Below are 20,676 nucleotides of genomic sequence, written 5' to 3' on the forward strand. Positions count from 1 at the left end.
TGCCTCAGCCCAGAAGTGCTTTGCCATGTCAGTTTCTTGAAGCATGGTTCTAGCCATCTCATGAAGAGTTCTATTCTTCCTCTCAACAACCCCATTCTGTTGAGGAGTTCTAGGATAAGAGAAATCATGTGCAATTCCATAGGAATCAAACAGACTCTCAAACTTTTCATTCTCAAACTCTCCACCATGATCACTTCTGACACGCATAATTCTGCAAGCCTTCTCGTTCTGCACTTGGGCAATAAAGGTAGAGATCACAGAATGAGACTCATCCATGCGGGATAGAAATTTTACCCATGTCCAGCGGCTATAGTCATCAACAATGACCATCCCATATCTTTTACCACCTATAGACTCAGTTTTCACTGGTCCAAAAAGGTCGATATGTAGAAGTTCCAATGGCCTTGAGGTGGAAACAATATTCTTTGCCTTGAAAGGGACTTTTGTAAATTTGCCTTTCTGACATGCTTCACAAAGAGCATCTGAAGAGAACTTCAGAGTGGATAAGCCCCTGACAAGGTCAAGCTTACTTAGCTGAGAAATCTTTCTCATGCTGGAATGCCCTAATCGTCTATGCTATACCCATTGCTCTTCATTAACAGAAAGAAGGCACTTTACTTTCTGAGTTTCCAACTCAGATAATCTGATCTTATAAGTGTTGTTCCTCCTCTTGCGGTTAAACAGAACAGAGCCATCGATCTGACTTACAGCCTTGCAAGACTTTTGATTGAAGATTATATCATAACCCTTGTCAGCTAATTGACTTATAGACAATAAGTTATGATTTAAGTCATCTACCAACAGAACATTATCAATGCATGGACTATTATCAACACCAATAGTACCAGAACCAACAATTTTACCCTTCTTATTACCACCAAAGCCAACTTCGCCTCCAGGCTTAAGTTTTAGCTCTTGGAGCATACGACTTTCTCCCGTCATGTGACGCGAACATCCACTGTCCAGATACCATGATTGGTGTTTCAGTGGATCGATGAAGGATATCTGCAACATAGATAATCTTATCCTTAGCTACCCATTTTATGAGTCCTTTCTTGTTAGTTACCCCAGAGGTTCTCATGACCTTGGGTTTCTCAACATGATAATGTAAGGGGATTTGAGCATGACATTTAAGTATAGAAGGAGTTCCCTTTTTACGAGAGAGTTTGGCAACTTTAGCAGGCAATGATTCAGGCAAAATAGTACCAGAGGGTACAAAATGTTCATGCAGAGGTTTAGCCTTAGGCATAGGAGGCTCATTTCTACTGGATCCAGAATAGCCAATTCCATACATTCCATTTCTGCTTACGCCATAGATCATTGAAGCCATCAAGCTTCTATCTACGCTCTTAGCTAGGAATCTTTGAAAATATTTTCATATTTGGATTCATTTTTAACATCAGAGGCATCACAAGCAACAACTTCTTCTAACTTAAGGATCTGGTTTTTAAGCACAGAGTTAGAGTTTGCTAAAGCATGATTATTTTCTTTTAACTCAGAAATAATTTTATCATGTTCAGCCGAAGTCTTGGAAACAGCAGAAAAATCCTTTTTCAACTTTTTATGCTTAGTAAGGAGAGAGTTATATTTATCGATAATATCAGACAAAACACATTTAAGTTCAGAGGTTGAGAAAGAAGCGAATACCTCATTTTCATCGTCAGAGTCTGGATCTTCCTCTGATGCTGATTCAGAGTTATTTGCTTCTTTTGACTCTGCTTCCTTGTTCTTGACAATAGCCATGAGTCCTTCAACAACTTCTCCATCAGAGTCAACATCCTCTGACTCTGATTCATCAAAAGTCACCATAAGGCCTTTCTTAGCTTTGAAATGCTTCTTTGGCTTCTTGTCCTTTTTCAGCTTAGGACAATCACTCTTGTAGTGCCCTGATTCTTTGCATTCAAAGCATGTGACTTCCTTTGATGAAGACTTCTTCTGACGAGAAGAAGATTCATTCTTTCCTTTATTCTTTCTAGAGCCTCTGTACTTGCTCTGCCTGTGCTTCCAGATGCGGTTGAGCTTTCTGGAGATCAGGGTTAGCTCATCTTCAACAGAATCCTCAAAGTTTTCTTCAGATTCTTCTTCTTCTGCTTGGAGAGCTTTAGCCTTTTCAGATTTGGATTTCAAGGCGACTTCTTCTTCTGATCCTGATGTTCAGCACGCTTCAGTTCATGAAACTTCAGTATGCTTATGAGTTCTTCAAGACTCATCTGATCAACATCTCTTGTGAGCTCCAATGAAGTTATCAGAGGCATCCAACTTTCAGGAAGGCCTTTAAGAATCCTCATGACATGATCAGCAGTTGTGTAACTCTTGTTGAGAGGTCTAATTCCAGCAATGAGTAACTGAAATCTGGAGAACATGTCCTCAATGGACTCACTGGATTCCATTTGGAAGGATTCATACTTTCTGATCAAGGCCAACGCCTTTAACTCCTTCACCTTCTTGTTTCCTTCATGGGTCATTTTCAAGGAATCAAAGATACCCTTAGCATACTCACGATCTGTGATCTTTTGATATTCTTCATAAGAAATAGCACTTAGAAGAATAGTTCTAGCTTTATGATGCAGTGAGTAAATCTTCTTCTGCTCTGCAGTCATCTCTGTTATGGACATCTTCTTGCCATCGCCATCAATTGGACGCTCATAGCCATCCACTATAATATCCCTGAGATCTGCATCAAACCCAGAAAAAAACTTTCGATCTTGTCTTTCCAGTACTCAAATCTTTGCCCATCAAACATAGGAGGCTTTGCACTGTAGACATCTTTTTGCGCTTCAATGGTGGTAGCCATTTTAGTTTTTCACACCGGTCCGGATCACTGAACACTGTTAGGTGTCGTAATCAGAACTTGCGCTCTGATACCAATTGAAGGTATGAAAAGCGATAGAAAGGGGGGTTTGAATAGCATTTTTTTAAAACTAAAACTCGACCCACTTGAGATTTAAATAAATCTCTTCAACCACCAAGGATAAAAGTGCTAAGATAAGAGTTAAAGAAAGCACACAAATGATTTTATCCTGGTTCACTTGATAAATCCCTCAAGCTAATCCAGTCCACCCGTTAAGGTGATTTCTTCCTTCTTAGAATGAAGGCAATCCACTAATCAGAGTTTGTTACAACTGCACTTGCTACCTGCAAAGTGACTAACAATACACTGACTTAGCTATCACTAAGATTCACTCTCTTAGTCTTCTCTAGGATCCGACCAACCTCGGTCTCCTAAAGGAAAATCAAACAACTGTTTGAAGGTTTGAGTTTACAAAGAAATGCTTCTTAGAAAGCTAATAGTAAACACAATTAATACAATGTGTAGAAAGAATGCTTTGATAGAATATTTGACTTCGCGTGAGCTTCTACAAAGTTTCTTCTAAAACGCATCTTTCATCTTCAGCCTCTTTATATACTCCAAGGAATTAGGTTTGGAAGTTTGCATGGAATGCTACCGTTGGAGGGCAGATCTGGGTTTTCCAGGTTCTGCTGTGGCTGAATCAATTAGGTTAGGTCGTCAGGAATGGTACAATTGCTTTTGTACTTTGGATAACGACATGACCTTTATCCTTGTTGACTTCTGATCAGAGTGATGCTTCATATTGGAACTTGTGAAGCTTGGTGATCAGAGTCAGAAGGAAGCTTGGATCCTCTGACCTTTGTACCTTCTGCTTCTGGACTCAGAGGAGAAGTACTTGGTCTTCAGAGCCAGCTTACTCTGGGAATTCAGAATCTTCACTACTCAGCTTCTGGACTTTCAGAGCTTCTGGACCTTCAGAGCTTCTGATCCTTCAGAGCGTCTGATCCTTCAGAGCTTCTGATCCTTCAGAGCTTCTGATTCTTCAGACCTTCTAGTGAGCTGAATCCATATCAGAGCTTTTATGATCTTCAGATCTTCTGAAGCTTGATCTACTGTTCAGATTGAACATAGTACGTGCGAAAGCGTTGCAGAGGTTACTCTTTTAGCAAAGTGCTTCTGAATTATGTGAAATAAGACCAGAGTCATGGCCTGTCATTAGAACACTCAGAAAACAACGTTAGAGTACCATAATTGTTCATACATAATAGTTAACATGTAATGATCAAAACATAGAGTTGTACTACTAGATCTTACAGGGATTTCCTAAAACCTCACGAGGATATGATTCAGCTTCGGTAATTGTAGATCGGCTGACAAAAACTGCACACTTCTTACCTGTGAATAGTACCTACACAGCGGCTCAATATGCAAAGCTTTATATAGAGAGGATGGTTTCATTGCATGGAGTTCTCTTGTCTATAATATCAGATCGAGGACCTCAGTTCACAGCTCAGTTTTGGAGGTCCTTTCAAGCAGCCTTAGGGACTAGGTTGGTGAAGGTATAAAAAACGATAGAAATGGGGGGTTTGAATAGCGTTTTCAGAATAAAAACTTCCCACTTAAGATTTTAACAAATCTTTCGAAACACAAGTAAAGTTCTTAAGATAATAGATGAGAAAAGCACACAAGGATTTTATCCTGGTTCACTTGATGAATCACTCAAGCTAGTCCAGTCCACCCGTGAAGGTGATTTCTTCCTTCTTAGAATGAAGGCAATTCACTAATCAGAGATTTGTTACAACTGCACTTGAAACCTACAAGTGACTAACAATACACTAACTTAGCTCACACTAAGATTCACTCTCTTAGTCTTCTCTAGGATCCGATCAACCTTGATCTCCTAAAGGTAAACTAAACAACTGTTTAAATGATATTGTTTACAAAGAAATTGCTTCTTAAAAGCTTGTAGTAAACACAATGAATTCGATGAAGAAAGATAGCTTAGAAGATTTGAATATAGCTTGCGCGTATTAGTTTCTTCCAACCGCATCTTTCAGTCTTCAGCCTCTATATATACTCCAAAGATTAGGGTTTGAACATTGCATGGGAATGCTATCGTTGGAGGGCAGATCTGGGATTTCCAGCTTCTGCTGTGGCTGAGAATGTTAGGTTAGGTCGTCAGGATAGTACACTTGCTTTTGTACTTTGGATAGTGACGTGACTTTTAACCTTGTTGACTTCTGATCAGAGGAATGCTTCGTGTTGAAACTTGTGAAGCTTGTTGATCAGAGTTAGAGGGAAGCATGGATCCTCTGACCGTTGTACCTTCTGATTCTGAACTCAGAGAGAAGTACTTGGTCTTCAGAGCCATTTTGCTTCTGGACTTCAGAGTCTTCACTTTTCAGCTTCTGGATCTTTAGAGTCTTCTACACAATCAGAACTTCTGAACCTTCAGAGTGTCTGGGTTATCAAAACGTCTGGTTCTTCAGAACTTCAAGTGAGCTGAGTCCATATCAGAGCTTGATTAACTTCAGATCTTCTGAAGCTTTTCTACTGTTCAGATTGAACATAGAGATTGCAAAAGCGTTGCTAGGGTCACTCTTTAAGCAAAGTGCTTCTGATTTGTGTGAGATTATATTAAGGTCAGAGCATGTTAAGAGCACACTCAGAAAACACGTTCGAGTACCATAATTGTTCATACTAAAATGTTAACTTGTAACCATCAAAACATAGAGTTGTACTACACGATCAAAACTTGATCTTACAATCTCCCCCTTTTTGATGATGACAAAACCAAGTCTGAGCTTAGCTCCCCCTGAATCTAAGACTTAATGAAAATGTTAGTGATATCTAGAATCTGAGCTAAATAATATAAGAGTTTAGAGTGAAGATGTATGACATAGATGAAATGAAATAATCAGAGCGCATAAGTATTCAGAGTCAAGAGTAGGGTATCAGATTCAACCAATATCACTTCAGAAGAAGTGAAATGTATTCCTTGTATTTGCCCAGTGACACATCTATGGTCATAAAAGTGGAACTCTTAAATTCTCCAAAAGAAAAAGAAATCACACTAACACAGCTTACACATCTAAAAAACTGGGTTATACTCCCCCTTTTTGTCATAAGCAAAAAGCTTGGGGTGTGAAAAACTTAGCTTGAAGTACAAGGTACTCCCCCTTAGAGAAGGTCTAAGTTTCAAAAAGATGGAGAAAGAATTAATGAAGAAAAAGAAATTAGCGAATTAATGATGTAAGATCAGGTTTTGATCGTGTAGTACAACTCTATGTTTTGATGATTACAAGTTAACTCTTTAGTATGAACAATTATGGTACTCTAACGTGTTTTCTGAGTGTGCTCTTAACAGGCTCTGACCTTAACACAATCTCACACAAATCAGAAGCACTGTGCTTAAAGAGTGACCCTAGCAACGCTTTCGCAATCTCTATGTTCAATCTGAACAGTAGACTCAACTCACTTGAAGTTCTGAAGATCCAAACGTTCTAACAACCCAGACAATCTGAAGGTTCAGATGTTCTGATGGTGTAGAAGACTCTGAAGATCCAGAAGCTAAAAGGTGAAGACTCTGAAGTCCAGAAGAAAAATGGCTTTGAAGACCAAGTACTTCTCCTCTGAGTTCAGAATCAGAAGATACAACGGTCAGAGGATCCATGCTTCCCTCTGACTCTGATCAACAAGCTTCACAAGTTCCAACACGAAGCATTCCTCTGATCAGAAGTCTACTAGGTTAAAGGTCAAGTCACTATCCAAAGTACAAAAGCAAATGTACTATCCTGACGACCTAACCTAACATTCTCAGCCACAGCAGAAGCTGGAAATACCATAACTGCCCTCCAACGGTAGCATTCCCATGCAATGTTCAAACCCTAATCCTTGGAGTATATATAGAGGCTGAAGATTGAAAGATGTTGTTCGAAGAATCTTATACGCACAAGTTATATTCAAATCTTCTAAGCATTCTTTCTTCATTGAATTCATTGTGTTTACCACAAGCTTTTAAGAAGCAATTTCTTTATAAATAACATTTCTTAAACAGTTGTTTAGTTTACCTTTAGGAGATCAAGGTTGATCGGATCCTAGAGAAGACTAAGAGAGTGAATCTTAGTGTGAGCTAAGTCAGTGTATTGTTAGTCACTTGTAGGTTTCAAGTGCAGTTGTAACAATTATCTGATTAGTGGATTGCCTTCATTCTAAGAAGGAAGAAATCACCTTAACGGGTGGATTGGACTAGCTTGAGTGATTCATCAAGTGAACCAGGATAAAATCCTTGTGTGCTTTTCTAATCTCTTATCTTAAGCACCTTACTTGTATCTCGAAAGATTTGCTAAAATCTTAAGGTGGAAGTATTATTCTGAAAACACTATTCAAACCCCCCTTTCTACCGTTTTTCATACCTTCAATTGGTATTAGAGCGCAAGTTCTTATTACCACACCTAACAGTGTTCAGTGATCCGGGCCGGTGTGAAAAACAAATGGCTACCACCAGTGAAACGCATAAAGATGGCTATAATGCAAAGCCTCCCATGTTCGATGGTCAAAGGTTCGAATATTGGAAAGACAGAATAGAAAGTTTCTTTCTGGGCTTCGATGCAGATCTCTGTGATATCATTGTGGATGACTATGAGCGTCCAGTTGCTGCAGATGGCAAGAAGATCTCCAGATCAGAGATGACTACTGAGCAAAAGAAGCTCTACTCACAACACCACAAAGCTAGAGCTATTCTTCTTAGTGCTATTTCCTATGAAGAGTACCAGAATATTACAGACCGTTGTAAGATCAAGGCTTGATCAGTGGTTGCATCTCTATATTTTGATGATTACAATTAAGGTTTGTGATGATGAACCATTGTGGTACCCTAACGTTTGTCTCTTTGAGTTGTGACAAACAGGTTCTGAATCTGACCCAAGCCTATTCATTTAGAAGAAGAAGAACCAAAGAGAGCTCTAAAGATTATCATGTTCGTTAAGAACAGTGGCAAATCCTTCAGAAGTTCTGAAGATGGAAGCTCTCAAGAGGTACTGAAGAACCGGAGTCAGAAGTTCTGAAGACCAGATGTTCCAGCGGATCGGTCCAGAAGTAGAAGACTCAAGTTCTGAAGACCTGAAAGAAGTTGGCATCTGAAGACCAAAGCTATTCTAGCCTTGACGTTCAGAAGTTCTGAGGAACTTGTTCAGAAGCAGAAGTTGCAAGGTCAGAGGATCCAAGCTTCCGTCTGACTATGATCAGAAGCTTCACCAACGTTCATCTGAAGCACTCCAGATCTCAAGTCAGCTGGTGAAAGGACAGGTCACTGTCATAGTACAAAATCGTACAAGCCTCAGTCTGTCCGCCACCTACCTCGTGCAGCCTAGCAGTCTGATTTTACAAGATTGCCACTCCAACGGACAAAACCCTAGCAACGGCTACATCATATGCCTTGGAGTATTTAAAGGCTGAAGATAGAAGAAAGAAGCTAAGAAACTTTGCTGAAATCATTCAACTTATACGAACCAATCTCTTAACATTATTTCTTCACTGTTCTTAAACATCTGGGTTTACTATTAGCTTTTTAGAAGCATTTCTTGTAAACCCGAAACCTTTTACATTACTTTGTAAAGTTCCTTAAGAGACCAAGGTTGGTCGGATCTTGAGAGGACTGAATCAAGGTTGATTCAGTGTTTAGCTAGTCTTAAGAGGATCGGTATATCAGCTTCTTAAGAGGATACTAGTGAGAAAATCAGTGTATTGTTAGTCACTTAGCAGGTAGCAAAGTGCAGTTGTAACACTCATTGATTTTAGTGAATTGCCTTCATCAGAAGAAGGAAGAAATCACCTTCATGGGTGGACTGGACTAGCTTGAGCTTTTATCTCAAGTAAACCAGGATAAAATACTTGCGTGCTTCACTTCTTATCCCTCAGCACCTAGTTCTTATTTTTGAGTTTGGAAAAAGTTCTAAAAGTATATCCTTTATTCAAAAACTCTATTCAACCCCCCCCCCTTTCTAGTGTTTTTCGCACCTTCAATTGACATCAGAGCTCCGGTTCTGATTTAAACACCTAACAGTGTTCAGTGATCCAGAACCTAGTGTGAAAAACAAACGATGGCCTAAGCCAATACTTCCGCTGACAACAACAACAACCAACTCAGAGCACCAATCTTTGATGGTGAAAAGTTTGAGTATTGGAAAGATAGAATAGAGAGTTATTTCCTTGGCACTGACCCAGATCTCTGGGATATGGTCATGGAAGGCTATACTGATCCAGTAGATGCTTCAGGAGTGAAGATCCCCCGTTCTGAAATGACTGACGCTTAGAAGAAGCGTTTCAAGGATCATCACAAGGCGAAGTCTATGCTATTCAGCTCAATATCATATATTGAGTATGAGAAGATCTCTGACAAAGAAACAGCAAAATCCATCTATGACTCCTTGGTCATGACGCATGAAGGAAATGAAGAGGTCAAGGAGACCAAGGCTCTTGCTCTCATACAACAGTATGAGCAGTTTAAAATGGAATCTGGTGAAACCATTGAGGAGATGTACTCAAGGTTTCAAACTCTGATTGCTGGAATCAGGGTGCTAAACAAGGGCTACTCTACTGGTGATCATGTCAAAAAGATCATCAGAAGTTTGCCTAAGGAGTGGAGGGCTTTTGTCACTGCACTGAAACTCTCCAGGAATCTGAACTCGTTGAAGTTAGAAGAGCTCGTGAGTCATCTCAGAAGCCATGAGATTGAACTCAAAGAGGACAAGCCTCAAAAGAAAGACAAATCTATTGCTCTTAAGTCAAAGTCTGATAAAGCGAAAGCTTATCAGGTAGAAGAGGAAGATTCCTCTGAAGAGCTATCAGATGCGTCTGGTGATGAAGAGCTATCTCTTTTCACAAAGAGATTAAGCAAACTCTGGAAGAACAGACATAGCAAAGGCAAAGGACCAAAGAAAAGTTCAGGAAAATATGAATCTTCATCTGGTCAGAAGAAATCATCTGGAAAGGAAGTCACTTGCTTCGAGTGCAAGGAATCTGGGCACTACAAGAGTGGCTGTCCCAAGCTAAAGAAGGACAAGAGACCAAGAAAAGTCTTCAAGAAGAAAGCTCTCGTGACCTTCGATGCAACTGACTCTGATGAAGCTGAGTCAGAAGAAGATGAAGCTGTGGAGGCTCTGATGGCTACCACCAGCAGAGGTGCTGAAGCTTCAGAAGATGACTCAGACTCTGAGAATGACGATGAGGTATTCTCTAATTTTTCTCCATCTGAGCTAAGAACTGCTTTATCTGAAATAATGGAGAAACATGATGTTCTAGTAAATAAACATAAAGAGCTTAAAAGAAAGTATGCTGTTAAAACCAGTTCATCAGAGGTTCATGAGAAGTCAGTCTCTGAACTCGCAGAAGAGAATTATTCTCTTAAAAATGACAACTCTGTTCTTCGTGCTAAAAATGCCATGCTAGAAGATCAACTTGCATCATCTGATGTTAAGCATGAGACATTATATGAGAAAGCGTTTCAAAGGTTCCTAGCCAAAGGCATAGACATAAGTCTTATGGCTTCAATGATCTATGGCATAAGCAGAAATGGGAACAATGGCCTTGGCTACTCTCAATCCATGAGAGATGAGTCATCTGAGGCCAAACGCGAACCATTGCATAAGCATTTCGTTCCCGCTGGCACTGTCATTCCAGAAAAGGTTACACCAAAGGTGGTAAAACCAAAGGGAAAGTTTAAACTTGACATGTCTAAATATTATAATCAGGTTCCTATGTATTATCCTCCTGTTGCACCGAAAGTTCCAAGAACTTCAGGGAAAACTAACAAGAAAGGACCCAAGATATGGGTACCTAAGACAAAAATTATTCCTGTTGCAGACATCTTATGCAGCTCAGTTATGACACCTGTCATGGTACCTGGACAGTGGATGCTCGCGACACATGACGGGCATAAAGTCTATATTCCAAAAGCTAGGACCGCTTAAGTCAGGAGGAGACGTTGGCTTTGGAGGAAACCAGAAGGGAAAAATCATTGGAAAAGGTTCCATAGGAGATGGAAAAATTCCAGTTATCAATGATGTACTTCTGGTGGAAGGATTATTTCATAACTTGCTCTCCATAAGCCAAATTGCTGACAAAGGTTACGATGTGATCTTCAATCAAACCGGCTGCAAAGCTGTAAGTCAAACAGATGGATCTGTTCTATTTTCTGGGAAGAGAAGAAATGATATTTACAAAATCAAATCCTCTGAACTATTATCTCAGAAGGTCAAGTGTCTCATGTCAGTTAATGATGAGCAATGGCTCTGGCACAGACGCCTAGGGCATGCCAGCCTCAGGAAGATCTCTCAACTCAGCAAGCTAAATCTCGTCAGAGGATTGCCTCTTCTGAAGTATTCATCAGAGGCTCTGTGTGAAGCCTGTCAGAAAGGAAAATTCTTCAAGAAGCCCTTTAAAGCAAAGAATGTGGTATCTACAACAAGACCCCTTGAGCTACTTCACATTGATCTCTTTGGACCAGTGAAAACTAAATCCATTGGAGGAAAGAAGTATGGGTTAGTCATTGTAGATGACTACAACAGGTGGACATGGGTAAAGTTCCTAAGGCACAAAGATGAAACACACACTGTGTTTACCAACTTCATCACTCAAGCTCAGAAGGAGTTCCAAACATCAGTGATTACTGTCAGAAGTGATCATGGTGGAGAATTTGAGAACAAAGCTTTTGAAGAATTGTTCATCTCCCAAGGAATCTCTCACAACTTCTCTTGTCCTCGCACTCCCCAACAAAATGGAGTTGTTGAAAGAAAGAACAGAACTCTTCAGGAGATGGCTCGCACCATGATGCAAGAATCAAGTATGGCCAAGCACTTCTGGGCAGAAGCAATCAACACTGCTTGCTATATCCAGAACAGAATCTCCATCAGACAAATTCTGGAGAAGACTCCTTATGAGCTATGCAAAGGAAGACAACCTGATATCTTTTACTTCCATCCATTTGGAAGTACTTGCTACATGCTCAACATTAAGGAGCAATTGGGTAAATTCGATTCTAAAGCTTTAAAATGTTATTTTCTTGGTTATTCTGAAAGATCTAACGGTTTTAGAATTTATAATATTATTTATCAAACTGTTGAGGAATCTATCCAAATTAGATTTGATGATAAGCTTGGCTCAGAAAAGTCAAAGCTGTTTGAAAGATTTGCAGATTTAAGCATTGATTATTCGGAAGCAAATCAACCAAAGAACAGCTTAGAGGATGTTGCTCCAGAGGCAGAAGCATCTGAAGCTGCCCCAACAACTTCTGATCAGCTTCAGAAGAAGAAAAGAATAGTTGCCTCTCATCCAGAAGAACTGATTATTGGCAACAAAGATGCTCCCGTCAGAACCAGATCTATGCTCAAACCTTCAGAAGAGACTCTTCTGAGTCTGAAGGGACTTGTTTCTCTCATTGAGCCCAAATCAGTTGATGAAGCTCTTGAAGACAAAGGCTGGATTCTGGCAATGCAAGAAGAGCTAGATTAGTTCACCAAGAATGATGTATGGACCTTAATGCCTAAACCCAAAGGTTTCCATGTCATAGGAACCAAGTGGGTATTCAGAAGCAAGCTGAATGAAAAAGGAGAAGTAACAAGAAACAAGGCAAGACTGGTGGCTCAAGGCTACAGTCAACAAGAAGGGATTGATTACACTGAGACCTTTGCTCCTGTAGCAAGGCTTGAAGCTATAAGGCTACTGATCTCCTTCTCGGTGAATCACAACATCATTCTCCATCAAATGGATGTCAAGAGTGCCTTCCTCAATGGTTACATTTCTGAAGAAGTGTATGTCAAGCAACCTCCTGGCTTTGAAGATGACAAAAATCCTGAGCATGTCTACAAGCTCAAGAAGTCACTCTATGGACTGAAACAAGCTCCCAGAGCGTGGTACGAAAGGCTTAGCTCCTTTCTTCTACAGAATGAGTTTGTAAGGGGTAAAGGTGACAATACTCTTTTCTGCAGAACCTATAAGAATGATATTCTTATAGTTCAAATTTATGTTGATGACATCATTTTTGGTTCTGCTAATCCCTCTCTGTGCAAGGAATTTTCTAAGTTGATGCAGGCTGAATTCGAAATGAGCATGATGGGAGAACTCAAATACTTCCTGGGAATTCAAATAGATCAACGACCAGGAGTCACCTATATCCATCAGAAGAAGTACACCTTGGAACTTCTGAAGAAATTCAACATGAGTGACTGCAACATCTATAAGACTCCAATGCATCCAACATGCATTCTTGAGAAAGAGGAAGTTTCCTCTAAGGTTTGTCAGAAGCTCTATCGTGGAATGATAGGCTCTTTTCTTTACTTAACTGCCTCCAGACCTGATATATTGTTTAGTGTGCATCTCTGTGCTAGATTCCAATCAGATCCTAGAGAGACTCACTTAACTGCTGTTAAGAGGATCCTCAAATATCTGAAAGGAACCACTAACCTTGGCTTGATGTATAGAAAAACATCAGAGTATACACTTTCAGGTTTTTGTGATGCTGACTTTGTTGTAGACAGAGTGGAAAGGAAAAGCACCTCTGGAAGCTGCCATTTCCTTGGAGCAAATCTTGTCACTTGGTCAAGCAAGAGACAGAACACAATTGCTCTATCAACTGCAGAAGCAGAGTATGTCTCAGCTGCCACGTGTTGTACACAAACCATATGGATGAAGAATCATCTGGAGGACTATGGTTTGTCTCTGAAGAAGGTTCCTATTTACTGTGACAACACATCTGCTATCTCACTCAGCAAGAATCCCATTCTACACTCAAGAGCAAAGCATATAGAGGTAAAGTATCATTATATTCGTGATCATGTTCAGAAGGGCACTCTATCATTAGAGTATGTTGATACTGACCATCAGTGGGCAGATATTTTCACTAAGCCCTTAGCAGAAGATAGGTTTTTATTTATTCTTGAAAACCTGAACATGGACTTTTGTCCAGAGTAAGGTTTTCCTCAGAACTTCTGACCTTGGTACCTCTGAAGTCATCAGATGTTACCCTTTTCAGAAGGTACTCGATCAGAAGCACTTAACCCACTGGTTAAACTTCTGTGGTAGGCAACAATACACGTGTCACTTCATTTGTGACATAGTTCCTTAAGTCGCGTGGTGTATCTGCTATAATGATGATGCCTACTCTCCTCCACTATGCTATTTTCAGACTATCTATTTTACAACCGTTGATTTTGCTTTTACTTTTTACCTCTTAAAATCGCAACGGTTACCATTAAACCCACTATACGCACTTTTCACACACGATCTTCCACACACTTACACAGACGGTTTTTCAAACTCTTTGTGTGCATTGCATTCATTCATACTCCTCTGTTCAATATTCTCTCTCTCTGAACCCTAAACCTCACTACCTGAGAATCATGGGCAAATCAAGGAAATCAAAGACAAATGTTACTGCTGTCTCCAAACAAACTGCCAAAGACCAAGAAACTCAGAGATTTGAAGAAGCACAACAAATTCTGAACACACCCAATGTGGTAACCTACGTCAAGAAAGCTGAAGAACTGGTTGTGTGCAACGAAGCAAGAGTGGACTTCGACAACCTGGCTGATCATGGTTTCGACATCAGGGATCAAGTCGACTCACAAGGTTGGTCTGGTTATTTCAATAGGCTCTGTGGTCCTATTTACCACAAACTGGTGGTGGAATTCTGGAAAAATGCAGTTTGCAACGACTACTACGTCGTTTCCCATGTGCTGGATAGGAAGATTGTGATTTCAGAAGAGTCCATTGCAAAGCTGCTGGGTATGGAGTTCCAACAGGGAAAAAGGATCAAAAACGTTGATGCCAATGTTCCTGGCATGAGGAAGCTTGTCAATTTTGCTATTTATGACAACTGGACCATGGATAGGACCAAATATGCTATAAAGGATCTGAAGCCCAAGATGAAGATCTGGCAGAAGATTTTCATATCCTGCATCCATCCCAGAACAGGCGGAACTGATTACCTCAATGCAACTCAGAAGGTAATCATGTACTACATTTCTAGGGGTGAGCCTGTATGTCTGCCATTTCTGCTTTACAACTATCTGAAGGAATGTGTTGAGAAGTCAAGAACTACTGGAGGTGAGAACAAGAGGTCTATTTCTTACATTCCTTATGGAAGGTTACTCTCAGATATCTTCACTCAGAATCGACTGGTCAAGGCTCTTTTTGATCTGGGACTTCATGATGATTTGGCTATGACCATTGGAGATCCTCTCAATGGGACTAAGCTGAAGAGAATGCAGATTATTGAGAAAGTTCAGATTGAACCTAAAGAAGACACATCTGAAGAGATTCGTCAGAAGAACTACCCTGTTAATGTTTTTCCTCTATGGTCTAAAAAGGACAATCCAGCATGCATTCTGGAGTATGTGAGGATGCTCAGAAGAGAAGGAGATCCTATCACCCTTGAAGAATTTGTCACAAACCTTCCTGATAGTCCTCCTGAGATGACAACAAGGAAATCAAAAAACGCAACAACCAGCAAGCCTTCAGATCCCAAGGGCAAAGAGATTCTGATAGAGAAGACCAAGAAGATAAAGGCAGCATCTAAGTCAGTAGTCATCAGGGAACCAGTTCTAGAACCCTCTCCTGAAAGAACTCCAGAAGAGTCATATGAGGAATCTCAATCTGATGATTCTGAAAGCTCTATGGATTCTTCCTCTGGAAACCAAGAAGAAGAAGTTCCACCTAGAAAGAATGTCAAGAGGAAAGCAATTATTGAAGAATCATCTGATGAGGAAACCGAAGATGATGTTCCTCTTGTAAAAAGGCAAAGAATTCAAACAGCTCAAGTTGAAGAAGATGTTGAGCCGGATGACTGTGAGATCATTGAAAATGTGCTCCAAGTCATAAGGGAATCAGAAGAAGCTGAAGATTCAACTGATTCAGATGTCGAGCCCATAGGCAAGAGTCTGAAACTACCTCTGAAGGGTCCACTTCAGAAGAAGGAGTCAGGACCACAGCAAACATCTGAAAAGATCTCAGAAGTACAAAGAGAAAGGAGATCAAAGACAGCTTCAGATCCTGCAAGGACTGCCAGACCCACCAGATCCATCCCTCTCAGAGAATCAAGTAAGGAACCTACTAAAAGCATTAATTTAGATTCTGCTTTAGTAGTTATTCCTGAACAACCTGAGCCTATATCTACATCTCTGCCAACATCAACCCAAACAGCTCCCACTCAAACAGAACCTCAAACACAAGCCTTTTCTCAAGCTGAAACACAAGCCCCCCAATCAAACATCCAAACAGCTACCACTGCCATTCCATTCATCCACATACAAACCTCTTCCACATCCACCACAACTGAACCTGTGCCTGCCTTCAATTCTTTCATTCAAGGTATCGTTCAAAGTGAGGCTACCCTGAGAAATTTGGTTCAACACTTCTCTCCCAAGCCTCCATCCACTTCAAAGACCCTCCTGTTAACTCAAACTGGTGAGATCCCTGCTGAGGAAGAAAAAGAGGATGATGATGTTCAGATCCTTGAACCTCCTTTCAATGTGAAGCCTATTCAACAAGTGGCTTCCAACTTTGAAGATCAACTCCAAGATGTTGCAAAAACTTCCTATGTATCCTTGTCCAATTATTCTGCAGTGAACTCACGAGATCTGAGTTTTACCTCCCCTGAGAAGACTGCTACCTCCAGGCAAAGGCAAGTGACGATCTCTGAAGCTGAGCATATGGATGAATCTGACCATTCAGGAATAGAGAAGAACCATGCGATTGATTCTACTCCTTCAGGACAACCCAGAACTCATAGTTCCAATGCTTCAAGCTCAAATGCAACCAGAACTCCTCAGGCTGTTCTGACCTTGGCAACCTCCTTCCGTCCTCAAAATCTCATTCAACTCATTCAGGAGTTCTCTGAAGAGGCAACCAGAAGATTGAAATGGTTATATCAGGTAACTGATAATCAGTTTGATGCTTCATTTGTTGATGGTCTGTGGTCTGCCTTCGGAAGATGGTCAGAAAGCAGAGCTTATGAATTTCAGAAGCAGCTTAGCAGTGAGAAACGTCTGAGAGTTCATAATGCGTCTGAGAGAGCTTATGAGCAAAGGCAGAGAGTGCTGCACAGAGTTTATGAACCCTTGAGAAGAGCTATGGCTGAAAGAAACTATGTTGTATCTGAATGTACCTCAGAAGATGCTAAGATGGTTTCAGCAGAGGTTGCAGAAGACAGCTCTGAAGGAATAGTTATCCTGGAAGATGCAGATGTTACTGAAGTTGAGAAGCAAGTGCCAATTCAAGTTGATGCTGAAATTCCATCAGAGGCAGAAGTCCCTACCCCTGTTCAAGCTCCAGAACCTTCTCCTCATCCAGAAGTTGCTACTCTTGCTGCCAGGATTGACAGAATTCAAGATGATCAGCAGAGATTGTTTCAGATGGTTGAGCAACAAGGACTTGTTCAGAGTGAACAAAGCAGGCAGATTCAGGAATCCTCAAGCAAAATGGAAGCCATGCTGAAGTATCTGATCGAGAATCTTCCCTCTTCATCAAAGCCTTGAACCCCTCTCATCTATCTTGCATGCATTTGTTTTAATTGACTATGAATTTATCTCATGTTTGACTGTGTTAAATTCTCATTTACTTATTCAATGCACCGTCCACTTAGTAACTCACATGCTTTTATGATTAGATGAGTTTTATGCATGTTTTTCTGTTACTTTTCTTCCTTATAATCTCCGCGTTCATTCTTTTTCATCACAACTCAATCCAACTAAACTCCATTCATCTCAATTCTCCTATCTTCTAAATCAAGATGACTACTGTCGAATTGATCTCTGAACTCAAGACTATGGTATTTGACCAAGTCTTTCCTTGGAGCGTTAATTTATCTACCTCTCAGATTTCTCAAGCTCTTATGAAGATTGAGAATCTTCTGAATTGCTGGCTGACATCCCATCAGACTCACTGTCTTCAGAATCTTCAAGAAGTTCTGAACGACTTCCTTCGTCTGGCCTCTCGCCGGAAGGACCTTGAAGCTCAGTTCGAGGGCATTTGTATGCTCCTTGAATATGAAGAAGATCAAGACGAAGCCGATCAGGATGCTGTCCAGGAGAATGAAGCTCTGAAGGAAGAACTGGCTACCAAGTTAGCCTCCATTGATCAGGACCTGCGTCCCCTGCATCTTCAGCTTCTCTCCATGAAGAACTCCCGTGCTTTCCTATGTATCTAGGACTAGTTTTCTTCATTCCTATCTATCCTCTGTACTCTTTCTTCGTTAAGTAATAATAACAGCGTCTTCATGCATCATTTACTTGATTGTTGTTGTTATTGACTTTGTTTTTCACTCTTTTTGCTTATGACAAAAAGGGGGAGTATATAAAATGGTTTTGATAAAATCTTTCTTATATTATATAAAACCAGTAGAGGAGAATAAGTATCAATTACTTATAGCACATAGATATTGCCAAGCGTCTTAAATAAGAAATACATTTTGTTCATATTCTGAACTTATTTGCTTCTAACGCCTTATTCCAATTATACCTGGACAATATTCTATGTTCTCATGTGATCTACGCAAGTTCCGAACCATCAATTTCTGATGAGTACACATCCCTCTAAGCGTATCTTCTGATCACATAACTAGACTCCGAATCTAGATTCTTCATCACTTCATGATCAAGTCATAGATTCAGGGGGGGTCAAGGGGAGACCCCATCTCAGAATCAGGTGTTATCCCAGATTCAGAAAGAGCTATACAAACCGTTACACAAGGATAAGTTTAATCTCTGATCTCTTCTCTCTTGTGTACTCAGTTTATTGTTTAAGAATTGTTCATCAAAATACTTGTTTTGTAATCATCAAAAAGGGGGAGATTGTAAGATCAAGGCTTGATCAGTGGTTGCATCTCTATATTTTGATTATTACAATTAAGGTTTGTGATGATGAACAATTGTGGTACCCTAACGTTTGTCTCTTTGAGTTGTGACAAACAGGTTCTGAATCTGACCCAAGCCTATTCATTTAGAAGAAGAAGAACCAAAGAGAGCTCTAAAGATTATCATGTTCGTTAAGAACAGTGGCAAATCCTTCAGAAGTTCTGAAGATGGAAGCTCTCAAGAGGTACTGAAGAACCGGAGTCAGAAGTTATGAAGACCAGATGTTCCAGCGGAACGGTCCAGAAGTAGAAGACTCAAGTTCTGAAGACCTGAAAGAAGTTGGCATCTGAAGACCAAAGCTATTCTAGCCCTGACGTTCAAAAGTTATGAGGAACTTGTTCAGAAGGAGAAGTTGCAAGGTCAGAGGATCCAAGCTTCCGTCTGACTATGATCAGAAGCTTCACCAACGTTCATATGAAGCACTCCAGATCTCAAGTCAGCTGGTGAAAGGACAGGTCGCTGTCATAGTACAAAATCGTACAAGCCTCAGTCTGTCCGTTACCTACCTCGTGTAGCCTAGCAGTCTGATTTTACAAGATTGCCACTCCAACGGACAAAACCCTAGCAACGGCTACATCATATGCCTTGGAGTATTTAAAGGCTGAAGATAGAAGAAAGAAGCTAAGAAACTTTGCTGAAATCATTCAACTTATACAAACCAATCTCTTAGCATTATTTCTTCACTGTTCTTAAATATCTGAGTTTACTATTAGCTTTTTAGAAGCATTTCTTGTAAACCCGAAACCTTTTACATTACTTTGTAAAGTTCCTTAAGAGACCAAGGTTGGTCGGATCTTGAGAGGACTGAATCAAGGTTGATTCAGTGTTTAGCTAGTCTTAAGAGGATCGGTATATCAGCTTCTTAAGAGGATACTAGTGAGAAAATCAGTGTATTGTTAGTCACTTAGCAGGTAGCAAAGTGCAGTTGTAACACTCATTGATTTTAGTGAATTGCCTTCATCAGAAGAAGGAAGAAATCACCTTCACGGGTGGACTGGACTAGCTTGAGCTTTTATCTCAAGTAAACCAGGATAAAATACTTGCGTGCTTCACTTCTTATCCCTCAGCACCTAGTTCTTATTTTTGAGTTTGGAAAAAGTTCTAAAAGTATATCCTTTATTCAAAAACTCTATTCAAACCTCCCCTTTCTAGTGTTTTTCGCACCTTCAATCGTGAGTTTGCCAAGGGCATCTTTGATTCCTTGAAGATGTCTCATGAAGGAAATAAGAAAGTGAAAGAATCAAAGGCGCTATCTTTGATCCATAAGTATGAATCCTTCATCATGGAGCCTAACGAGTCCATTGAGGATATGTTTTCCAGATTTCAGTTGCTGGTAGCTGGAATAAGACCTCTCAACAAAAGCTACACTACAAAAGATCATGTCATAAGGGTCATCAGAAGTCTTCCTGAAAGCTAGATGCCTTTAGTGAGTTCAATAAAGCTTACAAGAGATGTTGAGCATATGAGTTTAGAAGAACTCATCAGCATACTGAAATGTCATGAGCTGAAGCGCTCAGAGATGCAAGATCTGAGGAAGAAATCTATAGCCTTGAAATCTAAATCTGAGAAGGCTAAATCTGAGAAGTCAAAAGCTCTTCAAGCTGAAGCAGAAGAATCTGAAGAAGCATCAGAAGATTTTGATGAAGATGAGCTGACTCTGATCTCAAAAAGGCTCAACCGCATCTGGAAGCACAGGCAGAGCAAGTACAGAGGCTTTGGAAAGGCTAAAGGAAAGTCTGAATCCTCATTAGGCCAGAAGAAGTCCTCAATCAAGGAAGTCACATGTTTCGAGTGCAAAGAATCAGGGCACTACAAAAGTGACTGTCCAAAGCTGAAAAAGGACAAGAAGCCAAAGAAGCACTTCAAGACGAAGAAAAGTCTGATGGTGACTTTTGACGAATCAGAGTCAGAGGATGTTGACTCTGATGGTGAAGTTCAAAGACTCATGGATATTGTCAAAGACAAAGAAGCAGAGTC

This window comes from Lotus japonicus, chromosome 6 (genome assembly GCF_012489685.1).
Source record: "Lotus japonicus ecotype B-129 chromosome 6, LjGifu_v1.2".
NCBI classification, from domain to species: Eukaryota; Viridiplantae; Streptophyta; class Magnoliopsida; order Fabales; family Fabaceae; genus Lotus; species Lotus japonicus.